Below are 27,192 nucleotides of genomic sequence, written 5' to 3' on the forward strand. Positions count from 1 at the left end.
TGATTTATACCTGCTATGGTTATTAATATTTGTGTCTTAATCAAATGATTGCTTAGTACAGGTGCTAATATAGATGACAGGTTAATGGCTAAAAGTCACTGCTAGCTCAGGTTAAGAGTTGCTCATTATTACTTATGCTTTTCCACAAAACGAAAGTGTTAGCCAGATCCACTAAATTAAGCTATGCATGATCCTTGGTGTCATTTGTTTTGGTTTCCGATGGGTATGTCTAGCTGAGTACATTCTCGTACTCAGAGTTTATTCCCTCTTGTTGCAGATGACCTTCTGTATCAGGGCTTCTATAAGTATTGTCTCCACCCGGCGGGTGACGAAGACTAAATCATGGGCATGATCTCTGTTTATCTTATCCAAAAGCTTTGTGGGATGTGATCAGCAAGCTGGTACTTATATTTGAACTTGTGTGTGAGTTAAACTATTTGCTTCCGCTACTTTACAAGACTTGGTTTGTAATAACTATGACTCTGAAGTATTGTAATCTATCTGCAAACTATTTATGAAATGTTGTAACATGTGATATGTTATGTTGAATTACTATGATCTTGGTTGTATGCAAGTTGGTTTGAAATCCTTCGTGGTTTCAGTTGACTATCGGGTTTATATGGGCTCAAGTGCGAGAATTTGATCGTTTTGGCGATTGTTTTTGTACTTGTGCTCTTATAAATTGGTCGGTTCTACGACAGAGCCTTTTGCGTGGAAGCCAGTCCGCGAGGGACCCTGGGTTTATGAACCCAACAAAATTACTCTCCAAAATTCATGACGATTAAAACCTTTGAGAGCATGATCTAAGTCAATTGAACATTTCTTGCTAAAGCCTAAGTGAGAACTAAGATCTCTCCATGTAATATAATATTCTTGCTCAAAAAGATGGAAAGTAATCCCATTCTCAACTTCATTTAAAGAGCATAAAAATTGGATCGTCAGGAGGCAAGAACCTTGCACCTTAATGGGAGCGAAGTTCTCCCATCCAACACCTTTCCAGATGGTGGTGAATTCAGTGTCCATACCTATCTTTTTGACGAGGTCGGGGTGGTATGTCGGCATGTGGATGAACTTGCGGTTCTTGATGAGGTTGTACGCCAACATCTCATATTCTCCCTCCAAATCAAGGTGGGGTTCATCATCGCCTTCCACCATCGGTTGCTTTTGCTCTTACTCTTCCGTTGGCACCGTTTCGCCATCTTCATGCATTAGGCTCTCTTTGGTCTCGGTGTAGCACATGCTTGAGCCTCCACGAGAGCAACTTGAACTTGACCCCATGACCTTCTTGAGCACGCCAGCGAGCCTCTTTCTGAACCTATCCATGGCAAAGACAGCACAAAAAGCTCAAAATGGGGTTACGTTAGTGAAAATAAATCGAGTGACCCACGAGCTTGACTTGGGGCGCTGAGCTAGGAAATTTTCTACAGAGTTTCCTTACTCTTAAGCTTTGTGGAAAACATTTTTGCAAGTGGTGAAGCAAAGAGAGTGAGATGGAGTGAAAAAATTGAGAGTGGTGTGTGAGTGAGGGCTCACACCCGAGCTCTCCTATTTATAGAGCGAAGCACTGGCCAAGAGGGGGAGGATGCAATGGCTAGGAGCCATTGGAGAAGCAGCAGCAGCAACAACAGTGTCGGGCATGGTGTGGCCGCACCTAGCTACTGCCCCCCTTTGTCAGTTTGCTTCCAACGACCATTTTGAAGATATAGCCATTGGTGCTTGCCTCGAATTCAGAATCCTTCTCACGAAATTGATTCTCCACAAAACTTTTATTATATTTTGAATTTTCATAAATATTTTTAAAATGAAAAATGATAAAAGTAAAATCTATAATATTAGAAAATGATTTTAATTTTACTTTTCTAAAAAGTTTATTTTGAAGTAAAAATTTAAATTTTAAATTTTGAAATTTGAAATTTTTGAATTTTTTCAAAGATAACTACCGATTTACCTTCGACAAGGGCTCGACATTTGTATTTAGTTGGCAACACTTCTAATCCTTTATTGCTCTATAGCTGCATGAACAATTTCAGGGGAATCTCAGGTTGCCCCAGGATTTTCGCCGAATGGTTGACTAGAATTGCGGCAGCTATTTAAGCAATTTGAGTTTCAATCATTTTATTAAAACTTAATTTATTCTTTATAGAGTAGGATAAACTTTAATTTTTTTCATTTATGTTTTCAATCATTTTATCATTAAACATTAACTTTTTAGTGATATTTTCATTTATTTTAGCTTCACCTAGAACTAGGTCCTTCAAGGAGGGTTGATTTTAATTGAAATTTGAATTGTTATTATTGTTACCAACTTGGAAGCATGACTAATTATTGTTTACTTGTCAAAACCCATTGTTTATGTATGATGCTTCTTCATGGGTCTTAGAGCAGTCATTCCCCGAGTGTCCGATGTCTCCACAGACTTCACATGCCATATGTGAGTCCATTGCCCGGACAGTGCTCTTCATTGTTTCTTTATGAGCAGCATGCTCGTCCAGTCTTTTCAACATCAGATCCATTTTTGCGACAAGCATATCTGCCCCCTTCACGGTATGCATGCCTTTTTGTTGTCTTCTTTCTTCCCCCCAACTTTGATTCGCCACCATCTTTTCAATGAGAGCCGAGGCTCCATCGATGGTGAGGGAAAGAAACCCTCCTCCAGCAGCAACATCTACGTCCCCCTTTGGCTTGGGCATCATCCCCTTGTAGAAGTTCTAGAGCATGAGCTAGTTCTCTACCCCATGGTGTGGGCAGGCTTGGATGTAATCCTACAGCCTCTCCCATGCCTCGGGGATAGATTCCATGGAATTCTGTTGGAAACTTGAAATTTTCCCCTCAGTGCATTGGTTTTGCCCATGGGGAAGAATTTCATGAGGAACGCCATGGAACATTTGTCTCATGTGTTAACGACATTCTTTTCCTTATAGAACCACTATTTTTCCTTCCCCGTGAGGGAGAAGGGAAAACAAACAGAGCCTAATGCTTGCTAGTGCGACGTCTTTTATGATGATGGTGTCGCACAGCTCAAGGAAGTGTTGTAGGTGTGCACTTACGTCCTTGCTAGGAAAACCATAGAACTGGTTTGCCTACACCATCAAGATTAGGCCAGTCCAGAGCTCAAAGTTTCTGGTGCCTATGTTGACAGCGGGCCCAACGAGCATGTTGGCAACGGCGGGGGTGGAGTAGTCACGAAGTGACTTGGCCATAACAGTAGTAGTGGATGGTGCGGGGTCGACTAGTGCATTTGTCGGAGGAGTAGTGGATAGAGAAGCGGTATGGGACTTGTTCTTCCTTAGAAGTGCCTCTAGATTATCGGTGTAATTTTTTGGCAAGATGAAACCGGTCATACACTATCCTATTTTCATCCACAATAGGGAGAAAACAAGCAGAGTTTGCCTGCATTAATTATGGCTACCATTCATGCATGTGATCATGATCATGTCCTACTATATTCTTTTAACCTCTACTTTCCCTGACAATGGCACCACAAATGCTTGTTGGCATTTCTTCACGTCATTACCAAGGTTGGAGATAGAATCCATCCATAGCCATGGCGTCAGAAATGCTTGTTGGTATTTCTTAGCACCATCACTAAGATTTAGTAAACCTTAGCAACGCCACCAAGAAACACCAACCATGATAGTTGTTAACAATTATAGAAACAATATCCACAAGCGCACGGATCTATCATTGTAGCATTTCACCCAGATGTATTCCGGGTATCATTATTTATATTTGCCCAAAGGAAGGCATGATGTAAAGAGTCTAGCATAGACATGAACAAGACTACATACTTGCATAGTTAACCAAAGTTTATGACAGGGGTAAAATCATTATTTTAAGGATAGTGGACACACATCTAGGCCAGCCTCAAGGATAATATGGAAACAAAGAATAAAAGAATGTTCCTAAGTGGAGCAGGCATGTTCTAATATATTCGTGCCAAGAATAGTTGATGATCATACAAATTACATTGTTAGAATTAGACCCAAGTGTAAGATAGGTTGGGAGACCACTGAGTATTGGTCTACCAGCAACCTCATGTGACAATTTAGACTCCTACACCCCACCAGAATGTGGGGGATTACGAGGGACGAACATTGCTGTCACCTCCTACCGCCTAACCCTCAACCGTGGAGTAGGAAATGTATTCACCTGTCCCTATGTACCCGGGCACCACACTCATTTACATAGAAACTACCCACATCCCCCTAGGACTTTGACCCTACGGATCGACAAGCATAGGACATGGGCACACCCGAAGGCATAGTGAACTGCCACCTCAACTTAGCTCTACTTCTAATCATACAAGTTACATGAATATTTAAGCATAATGTTTTCCATGTTAAGCTCATAGCATAGAAACTATATGCTAATCCATGTCATGATTATAACATGAAAACAATACTCTAGTTCATAAGCACAACTACATTGATAGTATGAGAGCAAGACTATGGAAGAATTATTCATATTATTCATACCAAGAATCCTTTCTTCTAAGGAGCAAGATCTCCTTGATAGCTCTTGCTAGCTCCAAAATACTACTAAATGAGTACAAGAGTGGTGTGAGGTGTAGAGGCACCAAATGAAGTGTGTGTTGAAGGAGAGCTCCACCCATACTTTTATACTAGAGTGAGGTCTGTTTGGCACCAATAAATTAGGAAACTGACCTAAACCCCCTCAGCATGTGTTGATGGTCATTAACATCAATTATAAACTACCAATATAACCTGCATATATACTTAATTCTATCACCAAACATAGGTATAGGTGTTTAAAACAAGTTTTCGTGAATCTATGTTTTCAGCAAGGTATATCCAGAAATTGTCAAGGAGGACCTATTTGTCAAAGCAAACCATGTTTATTCGCAACGGTACCTACATGGGAATACTGTAGAAGGCACCAGAAGGCAACCCACTAAAGAAGACCGCAAGGGGATGACATGTGGGGTTGGTCGGCCCCACCTATAGGCCAGCTAGCCTAGTGACCCCACTGTTTAGTCTTCGCTTTGAATGTTGGTTCTCCACCGCCTCCTAGATTGCATCTACGTCATCCTTTTAAGTCGGTTTGTTGCGAGGGTCTAGAATTGATGCTGCCCCCTATATATACAGCGTTGTACCCTCCTATGGAGAGCCATCCTGAAAACCCTAATTCATATCCTCCTCATTAGGATTAGAGCTAGTTATCAGGATAAGATTAGTCCTCCATACGATATAGTCTTGTAAATAGAAATAGTGAGATAGAGAGTGAGGGAAGAGTTTAGAGGAGGTGCTGGCCTGTCAGTTCTCTCTCTCTCTCTATGGCTTGTACCTTGGTGGATCCAAGTTCTATCAAAGCTTGCCTCTGAGATTTCTCTAGTAATCATCTTCTGATTCAAGTAAGCATCTTGTTTATATTGTTCATCAGGATCATGACTCTTTTGAGTGCTTTATTCCTATTCTAGAGGGAGTAATGTATTAATCATAAGTGTAAGTGTGCTTCTTAGACTTGGGTTAATCATGGATGCACCCTGCATTACTGATGGTAGCTCGCGAGGGTGACTCTTATAGCCTCATTGAATCCTCTATAGTCCACCTCCCATTTATAGGCCAAGTAGGAACCGGTTACGAAGGAAAGCATTGTCTGCTAGTGTCTTTCCCTAGTAATGTCCCTAGTTGAATAGTGGAAGACTTTGCTTACCAAAGTCAAAACTAGAGAACCTTAGTTATCCTCTCTACACTCCTATTTATCCTATCCTTGTTGCTACCCCTAGTTAAGTTAGACCGTAGTTAGTCTCACATGTTTCCCTATGGATACGATACTTGGAATATTTCTGGGTGAAAGCTACAGTGGTATCTGTGCACTTGTGGATTTATCTGTGTGCGTTAATAAATACCAATAGCACTCTAGCATGCAACCGCTAGAGCAAGGTAGGCCTAAGACATGCTAGGGGTTGTGTAGCCATGTCAAAGAACCAACCAATTTATAAGATCACACGTACAATGGCAGCCCACAAGCGGTCATACTGTCATACTTGAGCCCATATAAATTCGGAAGTCCATCGAGTACCACGATGGGTCTCAATTAACCATCAACATACAACCAAGATCATACATGATTCAACATACATGTCACATGTTACATAAGGTTCACAAATATAGTTCATTCATTAGAGTACGAATTAAGGTTATTATAAACCAAGTTTAGTAAATAGTAGCGGAAGCAAATTAAAGTTTGAAGCTAACTTTTGCCATCATAATTTAGATACAATGCCAACTTATGATCACCCTCCCACAAAAGCATGTAAGAAGGATTAATAATAGATGCCTACCTAGGGCTCACTCCTCATCCATAGTGGGACATAAGCAGTTCTTGCAATAGTCATGATAAACTGTACCATCTACAACAATGGGAATAAAACCCTGAGTACGAGAAGGTACTCAGCTAGACTTACCCATCATAAACCAAAAATAATGTGACTCCAAGGATTATGCAAAGCTTTATAAGTGGAGGTAGCTTGATAACATTTTGCATAAAAAGTGACTAATTCAGTTGTACAAGTATACTTTGGTCATCAATTTAATTATAGCTATTCATCTCTAGATTAGCAACTAACCTATGCCAAACATGTGGTATATCATTTAGTAGCATACAATAGTAACCATAGCCGGTGTAGTAATTCCATGTTCATCCGAACCATCATATTCCATAACACAATTACTATGATGTTGGGGCTAGCCAAGTTTCTCACTATCTGGGAGAGATGACAATTCGAATCGATTTCAACCACTAGGAATTTATTCCTAATAGAAACCCAGGCAGACTAGATCAATGGTCAGCTTAGGTCACCTTTGGTACAACTTAGGTCCACATTTCATAGGTTCGCCCAACGCTGCATAATCAGGAACAACTAGCTGCTAGGACGTTCAGGCCTGGCCTGCTCATGGGCTCACATGTGTCTCCTCGTACATCCTTACTACCATCCAGAGTGTGCACTTTTATAGAACGACGCCTGGCCTAAGTTGACCTACTAGGCTTCATAGTCAGAATGAGTTATCCAGACAGCTAAGTGATAGGCATGCGTTCAATCTTGTCAGAAGTGCCAACAACGGTACGGTCCTTAATCGGCACAGATTGTGTCGGTGCAGAAAGTGACCAACACGTAAATATTTGTAGTTTTGTCGTACATTGTGATCGGAGGTGGCCTAGCACTCAATGACATAGGGTTTATTTTGGTTTAGGCAACGTGCCCTACGTCCAGTTTGAGTCAGTCGGTGACTTTATTCCTGAGCCTAGGTGCTCAAAGTCTGCAGTGGGGTTGCAAATAAGAAGGAGAAAGATGGGGTGCATGAGAGGTTTGGTTGGAAGGGCCAAGAGCGATAGGAGCTCCACTATGAGCTAAGTGTTCAAGCATGTGCTTGAGGTCCGAACCTAGCGGTTCTGTGGTTGTGAGCTAGTGAACTTAATCGATCTAATGAATCTAAAGGGACTGAGCTTGAATCCACTTGTCTTGATTAGGAGAGAGCGCATCCCCTTTTATGGATGAAGGGGATGGTCTTACAAGTGAGAGGGAGAGAGTACAAATTCTTCTAAGTCTTGTTGCCCATGCCGACGAGTATAGGATGATGGTAGGTGCCCACAACACTATTGATGTCACTATAGAATGTTAGATGCATGTGGGAGGTTACATTGTCTTGTTTGAGTATGGCAGATGTCGATATCTGCTATACTGTTGATGCCTAGAGGCATGTGAGGGGTTTTCACCATGGTCACTCGGTATGGTAATTCTAGCGCCCACAACATTGTCGATGACCAGAGGCATGTGTGGGGAGCCTTACCATTTGGGAGTCAATGGCGTCCACAATACTGTAGGGAAAATGTCGGTGCCTACAACACTATGTGTGTTAGGGAGGCTATAGAGTATTGTTCCTATAGGCATACAGGGTATGGTCCCTAGTATCGTTGTTTGATTTGTGCGCCCTGCCTTGCTTTCTCCATTTGTTCTCTGGTCCTTTCTAAGCGGGCATCCTCGGTCGGTTGGTCCTAGTTGGCTCTGGTTGTGCCAATCAAAGAAGAGCAGTGAGCAGGGCTTCTGCAAACCCCAGTTGGAGATGCGGGGTCAGAGTCAGAAGTAGTCCTCAGGCCAGGCCTTCCGATTGGATAGGCTGTTGGAGGCGACTGGAGTCCTAAGTGAGTGCTCTGGTCGGAGAGGTGGGTTGAAGTAGTTGATAAGCGGGCGCTGTTCCTCCTCGGCTAGACCTTCTGATTGGTGACTGGACCGCCCTTCTGGCCTATTTGTTTTAGACTCTTGGGTCAGCCCATGAGTTGCGTGCTATCTACTTGGGCCGAGCCTAGGTGTGGAAGCCAGTCTGTGAGGGACCCTAGGTTTATGAACCCGAAGGAGCCCCCGAGCCCTCGAGTGATTCAGGCAGAATCGTCTAGGGGATTTTTGTCTTGATAGTGGGTGCACGCGAGCGCGCCCGTGGGTGTAGCCCCTGAGCCCCCGAGTGGTTCGGGCAGAACCATCTGGGTGGTGTTCGGTAGCCAGCGTGTGTGCGTGTTTTTTTAGTCGAGGCAGAGTTGTCAACCAAGGGGTCATTGCATAGCCATGGTGTTTAGTCACTTTAGAGATTGGGTGAGATGGAGCTTGTGGATCCTAGTGTCGATGCACGCCATGGGATCGGGTGAGGTAGTTAGTTTAGTTAGTTTGGGATTGGGCAAGCCTGAGCTCATAGATCCTGATGGGGTGAGATCGGGGTCACAGACCTAGGTTGTTTTTGGAGTGCAGTCGGAGCATAGCTAGATGGGGTGAGATCAGGGTCATAGACCTAGGTGTTTGGAGTGTAGTCAGATCATAGCTAGATTGGGCAAGATTAGGGTCATAGACCCAGGTGTTTTGGAGCATAGTCAGAGCATAGCCAGATGGGGCAAGATCATGGTCATAGACCCAGGTGTTTTGGAGCACAGTTGGAGCATAGCCGAATGGGGTGAGATAGGGGTTGCAGTCCCAGGTTTTTTTGGAGCATAGTCGGAAGGGGCGAGTTTGGAGTCGCAAACCCAGGCTTTTTGTGTCTTGAGCCCCTGAGCCTTATTGGGCCTTAGTAGGGGTCAGTGTGAGTTGTGTGCGCTACCCCATCCTTGGTTCCTCACAACCGAAGGGGTTGAGTTTTGTTGCTTGTCCCGGTCGCTTGGGATCAAGTGACACGCTTAGTGAGTTCGCTAATGGGTATGATCGAGTGGAATTCGGGTCCATCATTCATGATGGGGTTGGCATAGCCCTCTTGTGACATTCTACTGCTCCTTTACCTGCAACCTGATAGATGCCTAGGTTGTTCTGGAGAGTGACCCGGGTGGCCTAATGGCCCCCCCTCGATGGAGATTCTATGGGCTTGGCAAGAGGTTCAGGTTCGAATGAGAAGGTTGAGATGACCCTGTCTGCCAGACTAGGCGAGGGCCGCAAGGGGCTCATCTATGTTTTTCTCCCCTAGCCCTATTGGTTGCTCATGTCGAATGAGGCAACCACCGCTTCATGACGTAATATAGAGTGTTGTGATGCATTTCGCTGCATGTGTGATGCTTAGTTCCTGAGCCCCCAGGTGGTTCAGGGCCTGAATCATCCAAGAGGCATGGGTGTATGGAATGAATGCGCGTATGGATGTATAAAATGATTTCTAAAGAAATAGAGGGGGCTGGTGGTGTTACCTCATTGACCCGAGTGACAAGGTTTGAAGAGCTCCAGTCAGAAATGTCCGATCGGGACCCATGCTCGTCGTTCGTGATGGAGTTGGCATGGCCTACATGGGGCATCCCATTGCTCCCTACCTATCTCTCAGTGTGTTTTATGAGTTGTTTGATTGACTTAAGAAGCCCGATGGTTTCTCCTAGCGGAGATCTTGTTTTGGGTTTTTCTAGGTCTAGCCTAGGGAAGCGGAATGCCGCCTGCATGTGGTGGCATTTTGGTTCTTGTGCCTGGTGTGCAGTACGGGTTGGTCATGCGGTAGTGGTGGCCCATGCTTAGGCCACGTCCTGTCCGATCAGGAGCCGTTCCATCGGGCAGGGCATGTCTCATCGGTCAGGGCATGTCTCATCTACATTAAATTGGAAAGAGAGATAGTTTTTTTGCTTCGCCGTTTCACCTTCCCCGATCGGTGCGCCCTTCCCTAACTGTTGTTCCCTTTTCCTTAAGCAGGAGAAGGGAGAAGGTTTTTGCCCTATTCTTTCCTTTCCTTTCCCTTCTTGCCATGAGCATTCCTGAGAGCCACGGTGGTTTCTAGGAAAGAAAGGGGAGAGAGCGAGGGAGAAGAGAAAAAATCACCAATCCTTTTGCGATCCTAGAGCAAAATGTTGGACTGGAGGTCATCCACCATGAGGGAGTCAGTATTAAAGGCCTTCATTGTGAAGGGGTTCCTGCCATAAAAGGAGGTGGTGCACTGGAGGGCTCCCAAGAGGGAGGAGTTCCCACAACCTTGGGCGGGTGAGGTGGTGCCCTTTCTCACCTTCCATGAGCATGGGTTAGGGTACCCCATGCACTGGTTCCTGCATGGGCTCCTCAATGAGTAGGGTCTAGAGCTATAGCACCTTAATCCAATAGGGGTGCTGCACATCACTAGCTTTGTCACCGTCTGCAAGGCTTTCCTCATGATGGAGCCACACGTGGATTTCTTTCGGCGGCTATTCTCTAGGAGAGCCTTGATGGTGGGGAATCCGACCGAGATCGCATTGGTGGGGGGTTTCGCCCTACAGAGGAAACCGAGTGCAGGAGGCTCATATCCCACGTACCTCCCCTATGACTCCAACCAAGGGTGGCATGGGGAGTGGTTTTACATTAGGAATTCGGTGGAGGCGCCATTCTCGGTGTTCACCGGCTAGAGGCCGGAGAAGTAGGAAAGTTGGTCATGGGGTTGCCCCCATAAGGAGAGGAAGAAGGTGGAGGTCATAGAGGAGGAGCTCTGGAAGCTTGTGTGGTGCGGTCTTGATGGGGTGTAGATGTTCCACACCCTCTACCACCATCGGGTTACGCCATTGGTAGAGAGGACATGACCAATGTGGATGTACAGTGGCCCATCAGACCCAGACCTCATGTCGCCGGAGGATCTGCTGGATGATGAGGTCTAGAGTCACCTTGGTTGGGTGCTGCAGCTGAAGCCCAAAGAGAGGCTCGATGGGAAGCTCGCACCTTTCAACTCCGCGATCATGTCCAGACTGGTATGCTCCCTTTTCTTTAGTCCGTACTTCTTCCTCTGCTTTTCCTTTTTTTATTTGGAGCCACACGTTCTACAAGGGCTTGGAGATTACAAGTCCTAGCCACTCCTTCCCAAGGGTCCAAAGGGCATGGCCTAGTAGGCCACCTAGAAGGAGGCAGTGGATGCCAGGAAGAAAAAGAGAGCCGAGGTGGCTCATCAGAAGTACAAGAAGGAGAAGGTGGTCGCTCGGTGCATGAAGGCCGGTGAGAGAAAAAGCGACGTTGAGTCTGAGCTCGAGTCGGAGGATCCCACAAACCTAGACGACATGGTTTTCTCTGAGGAGGAGGAAAGTCAAGAGGTCATTGTGACCTCAGCGGAGAGTCGCGACCCTACAGCAACGTCCACTAGTGATGAGAGGAGGCCACGCGGTGCGTGGTGGTTCCTGCACCAAGGAAGTGTGTGGCAAGCGCGGACACCATCAGTGAATGGGAGACAAAGTGGACGCAGTCACTGTGCCCTCTAGCAGCATCACTGGTCTCGTTGCCTATGGCGGAGGCAGCCGACCAAGCCAGGCGATCCGAGGAGTGGACTGGCACCTATCCATCGTCGAGACTAGTGCTAATGTGCGACTCATAGTAGGGGGAGGTGTCGCCTGCCATAGATGCGACTGAGCAAGCCGAGTGGTCCGAGGAGCAGATTGGCACCCACATGTCATTCGACTCATAGCCAGAGGATGCCCCGCCCGCTACTTCGGGCAAGAGCCAGTTGGGATGACTCCAGCCTCGGCTGAAGTGAGGGGGCACGGGTTGCAGCCTGGGAGCAGTCCTTGCCTTGTAGGCCCATCAACGTTGGGTCTGGCCTTTAGAGTCATGCTGCTCACCTCCCGGTATGTTTTTCTTTGTTTCTTTTTGATCTTTTGCTATTGAGCCTTTTTTGGAGTGTGACTTACCTGCACTTTTTGTCAGTGGCCAGGAGATGTCAGGGTTGAGCATTGCTCCAACTCCCATTTGGGAGACTTAGAGGCCCACCCTGCAGCATGTCACGATGAGTGACAAGGGGAATAGGGTGGCAGTGGTGAATGCTTCGCTTCCGAGCGTGGTGCCCCCTAGGTCAGCTGCTGGTACAGTGGTAGCAGCGACGGAGGTGTTGGTGGTGATCTCAGTGCTGATGGTGGGGGTTGTGTCAGAAGTAACCCTCACGGCCCCTCCTCCACGGGCTATGGTGGAAGAGGAGAGGGAGACCGAGCTCCCTACCTTGCTAGGTGGAGGGCTACACAGCTCACCCTCATGGTCAAAGCCAAAGGCACCGGGCGAAAACATGGCTAGGATAGAGTCAGAGCGCTTGGTGGTGGTCCACTTAATCGAGGTGGTGGACATCCCATCCGATGACAAGATGGATGATAGGGTGGAGCTGCTGGTGTCATCATGGGAGCTAGCGGTGGTCCAGTCGGAGGCTGGGCCCTCTAGCGGGCTTTCGGAGGGTGACCTAGAGTGGCCCAACCCTGAGGACCTAGTGAAGGTGTGGGTCATCCTTCCAGATTCCCAAGAGTGTTAGCTCGGGGACATCCTTGGGGAGCAAGGCCATGCCGTGGTTTTCGAACTCGCCAACCTATCCGCAAAGCTCGGAGACGCCTAGGAGCGGGATAAGTCCACTCAGCAGTTAGTCAAGGTCAACCTATAGCTTGCCACGGAGGTGAGTTTCATGTACTTGTCCTTGACCTCTGAATCTTTTGTTGGTTGCCTTAGCATGCTTGTTTTTTGTAGAGTCTGAAGGGGATGTCATCCCACAAGTTCCGCTTCCTCCGAATGGAGCATGCCTAGATGGCTGAGCTTGAGCGTCACCTAGAGTTCGCTCGCCACAAGTCCCTAGACTAGGCAGCTAAGGTGACCATGGCACGGGCGGAGGGGCAGCATGCAGTAGAGCGGGTGACCACCACTGAGTAGGGGCTTGAGGTGGTGAAGGCCCGCCGGGCGTAGGCTGATGCGGAGTTGTGGACATCCCTAGCGGACACTGAGGTGGCACTCCAAAAGTCCCTGGAGACCCTTGAGTTGGAGCAGAGTGCCTTGGTGTCAGAGCTGAATGCCCTAGAGTTGGCGTGGAAGGCCCTAGAGTTAGAGCAGAAGGCTTGGTCAGAGGTGGACTAGGAGGTGCTCACGCTCTAGGGCCGGGTGATGGGGATGGAGGAGGTGAGCGTCCGGCTACTCGAGTAGGAGGCCTAGTAGGCAAAGGATCTCTCCACCCTTCAGAACTTCCATGTCGGTACATACCTTTTCTGTTTTTCATTGTGTTGGTTTCTTCCTTTAGCTGATTTCTGAGCTTGTTGCCCTTCGTTCAGAGCTGGGCGGAAAGGTGAGGTTGCAAGAGCAGAACCTGGAGACGGTCAAGGTGACATTTCAGCAAGAATGCAGAGGAGCTAGACAAGTCATGTGAAGAGCGACGTGTGCTCGAGGGGGAACTTTACTAGTTCCACAATGTTGCCTAGCTAGCTATCTCAGAGATCTTTTGGTTGGCCCCAAGCACTAGCACGCCCGCCATCCAGCAAGCAAAGGTCCCAGATGCGGTCTAAGACCTTATCATGAGCAGGCTATTCTATAGAGCATCGGTGGTGCTGACGTCAGTGGCGATGCACCACCCAAACCTGGACTTTGCCACTATCTGTAGTGGGTATGCTGAAGGTTTGAGCATGGAGGACATCCAATCGATCGGGGAGGGCTTGCTGCCACATGCAAGGTTAGTGGCAGAGCAAGTCTCTATCTAGTGGGTGATGGATGTCCGCCATGAAGACTTGGCTAGAAGCATGCATGGGGAGGATGTTGCCCAGCCTACAGATGCCGGGAAGTGAGCAGCCCACGCCTTCGTCGGTCGCACCAACAGCAGATGCCACCGAGCTAGTCCAATAGCTTGTAAAACATAAGTAGTTTAGTGAATGTAAAAAGTTTAAGTTCATGGGGAAGCCCCTGTGTAAACATTCCTATGTGCTTAATGACTATGGTTGGTTTCATTTTCTATGATGGAGTCACTCCATTCGGGGAAGCTTGTTCCCCTTTTTGTTTCTTAGTTTTTCCTTAGCATAATTTTGTTTTTTATTCTTTCCCTCTCGTACCTACCTGTTTGTCCCATAGGCTACAATCTTGGGAGCCTAGGGTGCGGCCCATGAGGCTCGGCTACTCATAACCATAGGGAAAGGCAGGGTGCGATCGGTTGGAATGTTTTAAAGCAAAGCTACATAAGGCAAATTAAAGGAACAAACTACCCTTTTGGTTGGGTAGGAAGGAATTTCACCATATGATAGTAAACAAAATATAGAGGTAGTAGTGTACCCTAGTGGAGCTCCCAAGTGCCCTAGGCCAAAAAGTGTTTGGGTTAGGGTGCTTTTATAGGAGCATACGCTAAGTAAATAATGGTAAGACTAAAACTTAGGGCAAGAAAAATGGCATAGCTGTTCCAAATGTTCGGAGAGAATGTCGTTGTTGTTGTCCTTCAGTCGGTTGGTGTCTAGTCAGATAACTTCAACCTTTAGTCACTAGATCCTTGCCCGCTACGCCCCCTTTCTCAGTCACTGCTTCTTTGCCTTTCTCTTCCTTTAGCCTACCAGCCTACCATAGAAGGCACTTGAGGAGCTAGCAGTCCTTGTAGAGGTGTTTGACGAGGTAGTTGTGGTTGGTGCACAGGCTCTCCATGAGCTTGTGGAGGTGGCCTAGAGGGTCCTGCTGGGGCTGCGTGCCCACGTGATAAGCCATGGCATCCAACATGGAGTTGGCCGGTCGGCGGCGATCCTTTTGGTTCTTTTTTCCCCACTACATGGAGGGGCCCTCATCCTGATTCTGGCGCTTGGCCTTTCCTTTGCCCCGTCCTTCGTTGGAGTGCGTTGGGAGCAGCACTCGCTGGAGGTTTTGGACAAAGATCCATGATCCCGGACCATCAGGGCTGGGACTTCGGTTGTTGCTGCATGTGTCTCAGTTTGGCCGAGCCACGTGTAGATAAGCTGCCAATACGGAGTGGTTGTCAAGTCAAGGTGAGGTGCCAATACGGCCTTCAATGCCGTGCTCAGCAGCTGTCGTGGTGATTGGGTGGAGCGACCCATCTGTAGTTTCCCTATTCCCCTAGTGGGGAGTGAGGTCATGAGTTGGCGTCGTGATATGGAGCTCTCCACTTGTTGCACGGTGATGGTCTCCACTAGTGCCTAGAGGTTTTGGTGGATCACCTGTTCACGAGGGTCATTCGGTTAGGATAGTCCACGCAGAAGCATTGCCATGGCGGTGATGTTCTGACTGGCCCAAGCAAACTATGGGGGATCGGTCTCCCTGTCCATGGTGTTGCTCTAGACTAGATAGGTGTGACCCTGGGCACTGCTCGCTGGTCTGTGCGCATGGGGCATAGTGTGGTGCACCGAGCACACTGGCGCAGTCAGTGGCTGATGCAGCCACTGTTGTCATAGTGCCTTGCCATGCTCCTGTGTGAGCTTAGGGGTCTCCACAGGAGAGTCCAATGAAGTGTGAGTCTATGAGGACTCTGCTTCCACCAGTGGTGTCCTAGAGCATCCACCATGGCGCACTCCTAGGACGGATGGTGGCTTGGTGGCATGTCACCGATGCAGGAGCCGTCACTCTTGTGATCTTCATCCATGAGGTTGAGGAAATAGGTGGGAGCATAGCCCGCCATTCCCATGAATTCGGATGCGAGAGGGGACGATGCTAGCATCCTTCAGAGCCCCCAGGCATATGTGTCCATGGAAGATGCAAGGCTGTAGGTGAACTAGTCGTATGGCGGTTGCATTGGGGACAACAGGGTTCCACTGGGTAATCGGCAAAAGATAGAGAATAGTAAGTAAATAACAGCATGTACATTACTCACAGTGGGGTTTGAGCAGAGAGTTTGCTCAGAATGAAGTGCAGATGCTGCATCATCGAAGTCGTGCATCCCATAGTCAATGGAGCATGGGTGCTAGGACATGAGCCTCCTCGCGGAGGTGTAGTACGCTTAGCCGGTCAGCGATGAAGTCTAGGCTTCTAAAGAGGAAGGCATGGGATGGCTCGAAGATGGGTGGAACCCGCATCCCAACCGGTGGGGGAGCGAGAAGTTTGAGCGAGCAAAAGCAAATCGTATCGCCTGAGCCCGCCACGGCGAGGGTGGCAGAAAAGTGGGCCATTCGATGACCAAAAAGTGTTGAACATACAGCGTCTTCCCCATGGACGGTGCCAACTGTTAGTGCAGAAAGTGACCAACATGTAAATATTTGTAGTTTTGCTATACATTGTGATTGGAGGTGGCCTAGCACTCAATGACACAGGGTTTATACTGGTTCAGGCAATGTGCCCTATGTCCAGTTTGAGTCGGTCAGTGACTTTATTCCTGAGCCCAGGTGCTCGAAGTCGCGGTGGGGTTACAAACGAGAAGGAGAAAGATGGGGTGCATGAGAGGTTTGGTTGGACTTAGGTCAAAAGGGCCGAGAGCGACAGGAGCTCCACTATGAGCTAAGTGTTCAAGCATGTTCTTGAGGTCTGAACCTAGCGGTTCTATGGTTGTGAGCTAGTGAACTTGATCGATCTAATGAATCTAAAGGGACTCAGCTTGAATCCACTTATCTCGATTAGGAGAGAGCGCATCCCCTTTTATAGATGAAGGGGATAGCTTACAAGTGAGAGGGAGAGAGTATGAATGCTTCTAAGCCTTATTACCCATGTTGACGGGTACAGGATGATGGTAGGCGCCCACAACCCTATTGATGTCACTGTAGAATGTCAGATGCATTTGGGAGGTTATGTCATCTTATTTGGGTATGGCAGATGTTGGTATCTGCTATACTATTGATGCCTAGAGGCATGTGAGGGGTTTTCACCATGTTCACTTGGTACGATAATTTCGACACCCACAACACTGTCGATGCCCAGAGGCATGTGGGGGAAGCCTTACCATATGGGAGTCAATGGCACCCACAATATTGTAGGGAAAATGTCGGCACCTACAACACTGTGTGTGTCAGGGAGGTTGCAGAGTACTATTCCTATAGGCATACAGGGTATGGTCCTTGGTATCATGGTTTGATTTGTGTGCCCTGCCTTGCTTTCTCCATTTGTTCCCTAGACCTTTCTGAGTGGGCATCCCTAGTTGGTTGGTCCTAGTCGGCTCTAGTTGCACCAGTCGAAGAAGTGCGGTGAGCAGGGCTTCTACAAACCCTGGTCGGAGTCATGGGAACAGAGTTGGAAGTAGTCCTTGGGTCGAGCCTTCTGATCGGAGAGGCTATTGGAGGCGACTAGAGTCCGAAGTGAGCGCTCCTGTCGGAGAGGTGGGCTGGAGTAGTCGACAAGCAGGCATTGTTCCTCCTTGGCTAGACCTTTCGGTTGGTGACTGGACTGCCATTGTGGACTATTTGTTTTAGACTCTTGGGCCATCCCATGAGTTGTGTGCTATTTGGTTGGGCCAAGCCTGGGTGTGGAAGTCGGTCTGTGAGGGATCCCGGGTTTACAAACCTAATAGATTGAATCACATGAGTCAACCTCCACATAGACTCCACCTGGCCTCCATTTACATTACTCTATGGTTCTTTTGCATGATAGCAAATATAGCCAACCGTGCTTCGGTATCCAACTATATCTTACAGGTGACAGGAAATCACCCGACTTCAATCGGTCTAAGCATGGCTAAGCATATATTCAATCCTAGACCTACACAGGGTTAAAGGTATATGTAACTAGACAAGGTAGTTATATGCATCAAGTGTTTCCAATCAACTCTTATAACATAATGCATCAAACATAAAGGACTCAAGTAATATTTTGTAAAACATGGGAGACTTAGAATGCTCCGAGGCTTGCCTTTGAGGAAAGAGGTTGGCTGATGATTCGAGCACTCAGGGAGATCTTTGAGAGTCTGCTCCTCTTCTCCTAGAGCTACAACCTAAGGCATTTCCTGCTGATCCTCCTCCTCTTCTTCGCTGAACTCTAGTAGAGTTATCTCTATGGACGATCCTATATGCATGAGTATGGAATAAGATATTACAAATGCATATATAATGACATGTATAATATGATATGATGTGATGAATGCATCCTCATAAGTGTTTTCAATAGCATTGCATTAAAGTAATAACAAGTTGCATCTTATTTATTGAGTAGGCGCATATCTCTTTTTTTAATAACTAAACAAACACTAATATAAATCATTTTCTGGACTACAAGACAACAACCACTTGTTTTGACCATAACTGGAGTTATACATATCAAAATAATATGGTTGTGGACATTCTAGAAAGCTTATAAAATTGCCTACAACTTTATTTTAATACACTTAATGTGATTCAGTAGTTATCTAGGTCAAAAAATTCAATCATTCAAATCTATCTAGAGAGCAAGCATTTCTGACAATAGACTTTACAAGTTATCTACAACTCTGATAACAACCATAATTCTTAAACAATAAGGCCTATGACTATGAAAATTTAACACAAGGTAGATAAGTAACTTATCTACAACTTTCTTATTAACAAGTATTACAGAAAAGACCATTATCATCATGAAATTATCAACTCAACTAAAACTATACATGTAGTCATCTAGTTGAATTATAAGCAATAATTAACTAGTTGCATATAACTAATTGCTTTTTAAGCCTTACTAATAACATCAACAGATCATATGTATCATGAGTACCATAGAAAACATCATGGTCAAACATAACTAATTTATTCATATCCATTTATTATTTTCCTTAAATAATAGGGTGATTTAAAGGATAAATAATTCCAATACCTAATAAATTCTAATAAAATTCCAATAGGCTAAAAATGACCTAAATAGTCCACTATACAAATTTCATGCCATTTGGATAAGTATAACTACCTCTACAAAAATGACAAGTCATATAGGCTGATTTTAGCAAAAATAGTTTAGCATAGTGAAACATGTCAAACAACAGATTTAATATTTTCTTACATTCCTCCAAGCATTAGAATACTGTGTAAAAATTTGCATGATCATATGTTATGTATTTTTACCTCAATTAATTTCACTAGAAACTAGCAATTAATTAGGATTAAATATGAAGACCATATTAAAAGTATGTTTACTGTAGATTTAATATTTTTCAAAGGTAGAGCATATCAACACAAGACCAGAAAAATTAGAATCACAATTTTATCGCTTTTCTAGCTCAAGTTATGCAATTTATAATATAGAAACCATTCAAAAAACATTTATCTAGCTACATTTTATTCTCCTAGAAAAATACCAGAAATAGTGCATCATATATTTTTATCAAATACTACACTTCAAGATGAAACTAACAAAATTTGGTTCACCAGAATTGGACACTCCTAGCTTGAGATATGAATGTTTGAAACATGCATTCAAATCTATGAAAAACAATTCAGAAAATCAACAATACTCAAGCAGACAGGTGGGGCCCATGGTCAATGGGGACCCACACATCAGACACACAGAAGTAGAGCATAGTGCTGACCGGCCATAGCTCATCGCCGATGAGGCCATCGGCAGTGAGGTCACCACCGATGGCTTCGCCTCGATGTCCCGCATTGATGGGTGCATTTAGTTGGCTCAGAGGCTCACCGGAGTAGGCTCGATGGTGGCCATGGTGGATGGCGGAGCTGCGTGGTAGTGCTCCAATGAGCTCCAGCCATGGTATGCTCAAGCAACTCTTGCTACATCTACATGGTGGCCTAGCAAAGCTACATAGTGTAGGTGAGGGCACAAGGTGGCACCGGTGAGCTTGGCCACATGCATGGCCGTGCGGCGGCGCATGGAGCACGGCGGTGCTCATGTTGTTCTGGCTAAACAGTAGTGAGAGGTGGGTCTCTATCATGCCACTAGCGAGGCCTAGGGTTACTTGACCTAAGGCACACGAGAAAGAAGGGAGATGGTGAACCAACTTGACGACAGCAAGCTCGAACGACACGACGGCCATGGCGGTCATGCATGGGGCGGTGACTCATTTCAGTGCTGTCACAAGGTAGCATCATCCCTAACTCCAACCTAAGTTGCTAGACTCTAACGTGGTGCTAGACCAAAGAAAACAAAGGCATGTGGTGTGGCGGAATGGCGGAGCCACAGTGAGCCACGAGTGCAGCAGAGCTCCGATGCTGACGGTGGCTGTGGCGAGGCAAAATGCCGCACTACCTGGGTTCAATAGGTGGTGCTAGTGGCTCAAGGAGGTGGATGTGATGGCATAGGAGCTGTGGCCAAGATGAATCAGCTGATGGAGCTATGTTGGCGACGAGTGGCTACAGTGGAGCTATGGTGGTGCTTGGCGAGCTCGGCGCAGCGCTGTGGTGAGGCAGAGCAAGCAGGAGAAGGCAAAGGTGTAACACCCTAAAAATGGCCTCTTTTGAAATAGAGTTAAAATGATTTATTTATGAATTTTGTGCACATGAAATATAAGAAATAAAATTTTTCATTAATTTAAAATTCCTCATAAGGTAGTAACATGTGTGAGCATACATGTTGTTGCATCTTATTTATTGTGATGGATGGTGTTGATCCAAAACTCCAATGTAAATTGGAATGTTTGTGAAAAGAGTTTGAAAATGGCTTTGAAATAAAAGAAAAGAAAGAAAAGAAAATTAGAAAATAAAAGTATTTTTAAAGTTGTAAAGTTTATCTTGGAAAGCCTAATAGAATTGTCCATTTTTATTTGAATAGGAGAGTATATTTGAAACCATACTCGAATTTGATTTGAATTTAACTTAGGATTTGAAAACTAGAAATAGAAAAGAATTTAATTTGGAAAAACTTCATCTTCTTCTTTTTGTCCTAGCCTCGGAACTGGCCCAGCATCCTTTCTCCGCTTCTTTCCTCTTTCTCCTGCGCTCAGCCTGCTCGGCCCGTTGCTAGGCGACCTGCTCCGCTTGGCCTACCTCACGCCTACCGCTCTGCACTGGCCTAGTCCTGCATGCCTCCTCCCCACCTCTCCTCATGCGTGCGTGGCCCAGCTTCCCCGTGGCTCGCTTCGGCTTTCACCCCACGCCCACTGCGTCGCCCATCAGCCGCCCGCATGCGCCGCTTCTTCCTCTCGCTGCAAGCCAGGACCTGCTCGTCAGCGCGCACCCACACATGTTGTCCCTCCTTCCCGCTACGCTACTGGCCCTACCAGTCAGCCGTCCCCTCTCGTCAGCGCCCTTGTTTCCCTTTCCTTTCTTCTTCCTCGGCGTTTTCCTTCTCCAATCGCCGCCGATGGCGCGGCCATGCGCGGAATGCAGCCACCGTCGCCCGCATATGGAAGGTGACCCATCCTGCTTGCTCCCCTTCCTTTTTCCCCTCGCCATCCGGCCTGTAAAGCCCATGACCCCTTCTTCCTCCCCCATTCTCTATTCACCGCTCGAAGCAGCCACCGCCGCCTCGTAGCTCGCTGCTCCGGTGCGCTATCCACGATGTCGATGCACTCGTGAGCACCGCCATTCTCCCCCATGCCTGCAATCTTGATTCACCTAGATTCCATCTCACCCACACCCTCCCTCTCTCTCCAGCCATCGCCTTCGTCATCGACCGCCCCTTCTGAGCCTCCTCGGACACCGCAACCACCTCTAGGCGCATCATGATGAGCTTCTCCATCTTCCTGTACCCTCCGTTCATCATTTTTCGCACTACGATGATGTAGCATAGGATACCAGCGGCCGTCGGCCATGGCGCCGCTGTGGGACAGCACCCCGACATGTCCCCCGCCTCGGTTTATAGTCTGGCATGTTCACGAGAGCCTGTAGATCGATAAGGTGCGCTCACTTTGTCATGAGATGGCCGAAATCACTACCCCGGCATCCACTGCCGAGCTTAGCATGCCACCGATCATGGCGCCGCTGTCATGTGCTTCTTCCTCGATGACCCATGGCCCCCGCACTCACCTGCGCCATCAGATCTCACACGGACAGCCCCGATTTGATCATACCGATTCGGTCAGTAATCGGTCCACCACGGACTCATGGACGTGGTCCACGGCGCTAGCGTACCGCGTCCACCGCACGCGTGGCACACCGCGCCAACCAGCGGCTGCCGCGTGGTGCACGGTCATCCAACATGGTCAAACCCCCAGTCAGTGTTTTCCTAAATGCTAAACGGTAAACAGTCGGTCACCTACCGTTTAGCCATTATTCGGGCAAAACATCCCATTAAATGGGCTAAACGGCCAATTAAACAGGGTAAACGGGTGATTAAACGGAAACGACGCACCACCATGTAGCATTTACACAGTGTTTAAATGGGCTAAACAACCATTTAGGCGAACAGTGCCCCCAGTCAAGCCATGCGCATCTTACAGAAAAGCCCCCATGTTTTGAAGTAATCAACCCGCAGTCCGGTTTAGTTGAAAATAAATACAAATTAGCCCTATTTTTATTCATTTAGGACCCTATCATTTCTAGAATTAGTGTGCACAGTCCAAAATACATTTAAATTCAGAATTTTAATTGTTTTAATTCAAAAATGAGTTCAAATATTTATAGCAATGCCACCGAACCTTGTTTCATGCGTAACTTTTGCATTTTAAATCCGATTTGACCCGATCAAATTGTGTTAGGATCATATTTACATTTTCTACATGTTTATATAATTGTTAGACATGTTTTAAATATTTAAAATTCATGGGTAGATTTAATCTATTATTTAATTAAAGGAAAACTTGTTTAAATCATAACTTATTTATTTTAACTTCGAAATAGTCTGTTCAAGTTGCGTTAGATTCATAGTGACGAGATCTATGCATTAATAATAGTGTTTACTATATTGTTATTTCTGAAATAACATGGTTTAAATCATATCTTGATTAATGATTATGCAACTAGGTTTTATACATAAAATGTGATTTGTTTTACCTTTGCTTTATAATTTAAATCTAAAATTGACTTAATTTAATCTATATTATTTATAAAATATCTTTTATATATGAACTCATATAGTTAACATAAATGAAGCCTATAGTTTTCTTTTCCACATATTAGGCAAATCTCTCGATAGTTGTAACTTTTCAACTGTAGCTTCGATTAGCGTGCCTCTCGTGACTGTGTGTTCGTAGCGATGCGTAGAATCGTATTTCAGTCTCTTTCACTTATTTTTCTATGATTGGTGTACTGTTTTGATATAGATGCAATTGTATGCTATGCATGTATGTGTATGGATGTTTGTGTGGTGTTCTACGATTGTCCAGTCGGTGAGATACATGTGGTGATCCACAAGAAGAAGGACATCGAAGAATAAAGCTTATGAATGATCGATGTGTAAGGCAAGTATAGCATGGGACATCCTTGTTACCTATTCACATTTAAACACTTAATTCATATTGTATGTGTCTACCTTGTTGCCAAATAAGATATCCTAGATATTTGATAACTTGTACCTTGAAACCTTTGGGATATTGCATGGGATAGTTTTTGCTAGTGCTTAATCAAAACCATGATCTTGTAACTTGACTAATGGTATATGCAATAAACATTAAAATATGACTTTTTAGTAACATGGAAACAGGGGGCTAGAGTGTTTATATGCTTCAGATTCCTCTCCCTAAGGACTTATCTATAAGCGATCCTCCAGGACTTATAGTACAGCTGTGAGGGCCATATGGCTCTGGCTTTAGCTCAGTATGAGGATCTTTTCTAGCTTGTTAGTGGTTACCTTTAAGGCACAATGTATGTTTCCTTTACTGCTGGGAAGTGTGTACCATGCTGCGATGCCCATGCGTGCCACTTCTAGAGAGGGGCCACATACGCTTAGCGGCCCTAACTTGTTAGACAAAACCTTTAAAGGCTTCATAGTGAACCCTGCCGACCTTCCTTGGAAGTGGGTCAAGAGATTAGCTACCTCGGGCGAAAGGGTAAATCACGACTCACAGTGAGCGTGTACAACCTCTATAGAGTGTAAAACTGTTATAACAGCCGTGCTCACAGTCACGAGTGGCCTTAGACCCTTGTGGAATAGTGATGATCACTAATGGATAATGGTACTAATGATTAATCATTTATGCTATACATTAATCATGTTTACCTGATCATGTGTTTATGGGAATGATAAATTCTTTGCCACCCAACTGCTTAAAAAGATGATCTATTATAGCTAATCACAGTTAAACTAGTGTCAACCTTTTGAGCCTCATGAACCCCATGATATAATTGTTAAGTATGACATGTACTTACACTTGCTTTACTTTTCTATACATTGGATAAAAATCCCGGATGGGTACCAGATTGCTGGTTTGGAGGAGTTAGGCTTGTGGTCAACCAGTCAGCCATCCCTGTGGATTTGGAGTCTTCGCCTAAAGATCGGAGTCGACTTTCCGTTGTCTTTACTCTGAGGTTATTTTTTTGTTTTTACTAATATGTTATGTAATAAGTATTGTCTTTTGATATTACCCTGATTTGTGGCTATATATGAGATTTGACTTTCTAGGCTCACATATAGTGTGTATCTGGTTTTGTCTTTAAAACCAGGTGCTACAAAGTGGTATCAGAGCAATGCTGACTGTAGGACGCAAGCCTAGATAGAACTAGACATTTTAGCATGCTTTTATCTTGCTTAGTTCTGGTTTTCTCTCCAACCTTGTGATTTGCTAAAATTTATGCTCACTTCAGCCTCTGTCTGTTATTAAAACTTTGTCTCTATTCTCAATCCTCTATCTTTGTCTATATAGATGGATCGTAATGAGGAGACCACCGGTATAAAAAGGTCAGGAGGACCAAGCTATGTTGTCCTTGACTGCATTCGACAAGGAGAAGCTTGTAGCTATGCAACAACAAGCACCAGAAGGAATGACTCAACCTAGGAGTTTTCAACAGTGCTTGCCATAGGGTCAAACCAACATACCAAAGGAACTAGTGAAGAGACAAGTAGCAGAAGCTTGGAGGAATATGAAGTCCAATGAAGATGTTGGAAGGACGGCACATGAATGCTAGGATCACCTACACCAAAAGCAAGAACAGAAGGTCCAGAAGAAATAGGAGCAAGGAAGTAAAGCAAAGAGAAACTATATCCAAGGAAGATTGAACAATGTGGATATGACGACCACTCATAGAGCTAAGGAGGTTGTGTATGGTATCATTCTAGTAAACTCAGCTTCTGCCATAGTGCTGTTTGACCCCAGAGCTTCACATTCATTTTATCTCTAGTGCATACATAAAGGAACATAAGATAACTATGCTTTCAATGAGGAAACCAATGATAGTTAAGTCCCCAAGAGGAGAAATGAAGGCGAACCATAAATGCCTAGGAGTTAGTCTTAACATCAAAGGAGTAAAATTTGAAGCAAACCTTATTGTATTAGAGTTAGTGGACATTGATGTCATTCTTGGAATGGGATGGATGTCAGCATGTAAAGGAGTGACCATGTATGCCCAGCGTTTGGTGCTTCTAACCACACCATCAGGAGAAAGAATTAAGTATGAAGGTATTTAGCCTGTACCTAAGGACAATGTGGATAAGAAGAGAAAGGAGATCTCACCAGAGTTAGAATCAAGAAGCAATCAACATTTGAGTTCTATTACATCATCACATCCAACTCCAATCCCTAGTCAATTAAACTCAGACTCTAAAGAATTAGAAGTTTATCAAGCTAAGGTTACTCCACTCTTTCCACATGAGGTATGTATAGATGGGTGGACAATCACCTACATGGAGTTTCAACCCCAAAAGATCAAGCGAGCTAAAAAGCAGTCTAGTCAAACAAAGATGAACTTACAGAATCAACAAGCTAACAATACTCTAAGCAACAATTATGTGGAGTATGACATTACAAAAGATCTAGCTAAGAGAAAGTGTTATCATTGCTAGCAGGAAGGACATTATGTTAAATCTTACCCATGGAAGAATCAACAAGTACACCATGGAAGTAGCCAGAGTCAGATCACTACCGGACTACCACCAAGAAGTGTCAATGATACCCAACCCAAAAGAAGCATTTGGTGAAATTGATGAATGAAGAAGTCGTGCTAGACTATCCAAGATCCTTAGTTAAGGAATAGGAGTTGTGCCCCTTATGTAATAAAAATGATAGTATCACAAGTGAGTCAATAATTGAGTTGTGCATCCTTAAGTGCTTTGTTGATTTGTCATTATGTTTATGCTTGTTTTGCATCTTTGTAATGATTGCAATGATCTTGTTGGGTGTTCCCATAATTTCATTTAGGTCATAGGTTTAAGGTATAAGGATTAATGAAATAAATAGTTGGGTTATGGTTTTCTTCTGTTTTTTCCTATTCTGTCTTCAGAGCAGCCTATCTTTATCGGTTCATATCTCTGATTTTGGACGATCAAAAACCCTGAGGAAATCCTGAACAATAGTAGACTTCAATCACAAGACAATGCAAGCTATGCTTTCGTATCCCCTACTTTACCTTATCTTAAGGGGGTAGCCAAGTTGAGGAATTTGCAAGATGAAGTATCGCACGTTTGAGTTTGCGTAGCGGAAGCGTGGTGGTACTCAAGGATGTAAGAGAGAACTCAAAATTTCAATGAGGTTTGGTTAGAAGTCCAAGAAAGGTCTATCCAAGACTAGCAAGATGTTGATAAAGTTACTAGAGAAGCTTTTAAGTTAGTTTGGATCAAGAGACCTCACGCAACTGTTTAATCCAAGAAGAGGTTGACGTAAAATCTAGGTATTAGCTTTGTCAGATCATGACAAGAGCTTTGTATCTACAATAATGCATCTGTGAATATGTGGGATGTGTCCTTACATGCGTGAGTGGAACTAACCTATTATCTAGAGTTATCCAGTGCGATGCATGGAAGTACCATCTTCTTGAAGGTAAAAGTGACGTCTTGGAGGATTACAAGAGTATATAGGACATCTTCACCAAATTGGTCTTGAGCTTGTGATAACCTCATTGAAATGAGATTAATTGTGACTTAGAAAAGTGCTATCACTTCGAGAAGCAAAGTCATGGCCGATGCCATTAGCAACGGAGAATTGTGCTAAGAAGGTTCAGGTGACACTAAGGATTAAGAATTGTATTCCCAGTTCAAGCAACTTCACTAGGGTCATTAATGTTTTGAAGATTGGTGGTAGATTCTCCTTAGGACCAAGAACATAAGGAAACTCTATTGGATGG

General features: G+C 45.2%; 1 non-coding gene across 1 annotated transcript; it reads left to right on the forward strand.

Moving 5' to 3' along the window:
- The first annotated feature begins 2,730 nt into the window (after positions 1-2,730).
- LOC136494976 (small nucleolar RNA R71) lies at positions 2,731-2,838 on the forward strand. Its single transcript, XR_010768765.1, has one exon. It is a non-coding gene; the product is annotated as a small nucleolar RNA R71 (small nucleolar RNA).
- The last annotated feature ends 24,354 nt before the right edge of the window (positions 2,839-27,192 follow it).

The sequence above is a fragment of the Miscanthus floridulus genome, chromosome 11, assembly GCF_019320115.1.
Source record: "Miscanthus floridulus cultivar M001 chromosome 11, ASM1932011v1, whole genome shotgun sequence".
Taxonomy (NCBI): Eukaryota; Viridiplantae; Streptophyta; class Magnoliopsida; order Poales; family Poaceae; genus Miscanthus; species Miscanthus floridulus.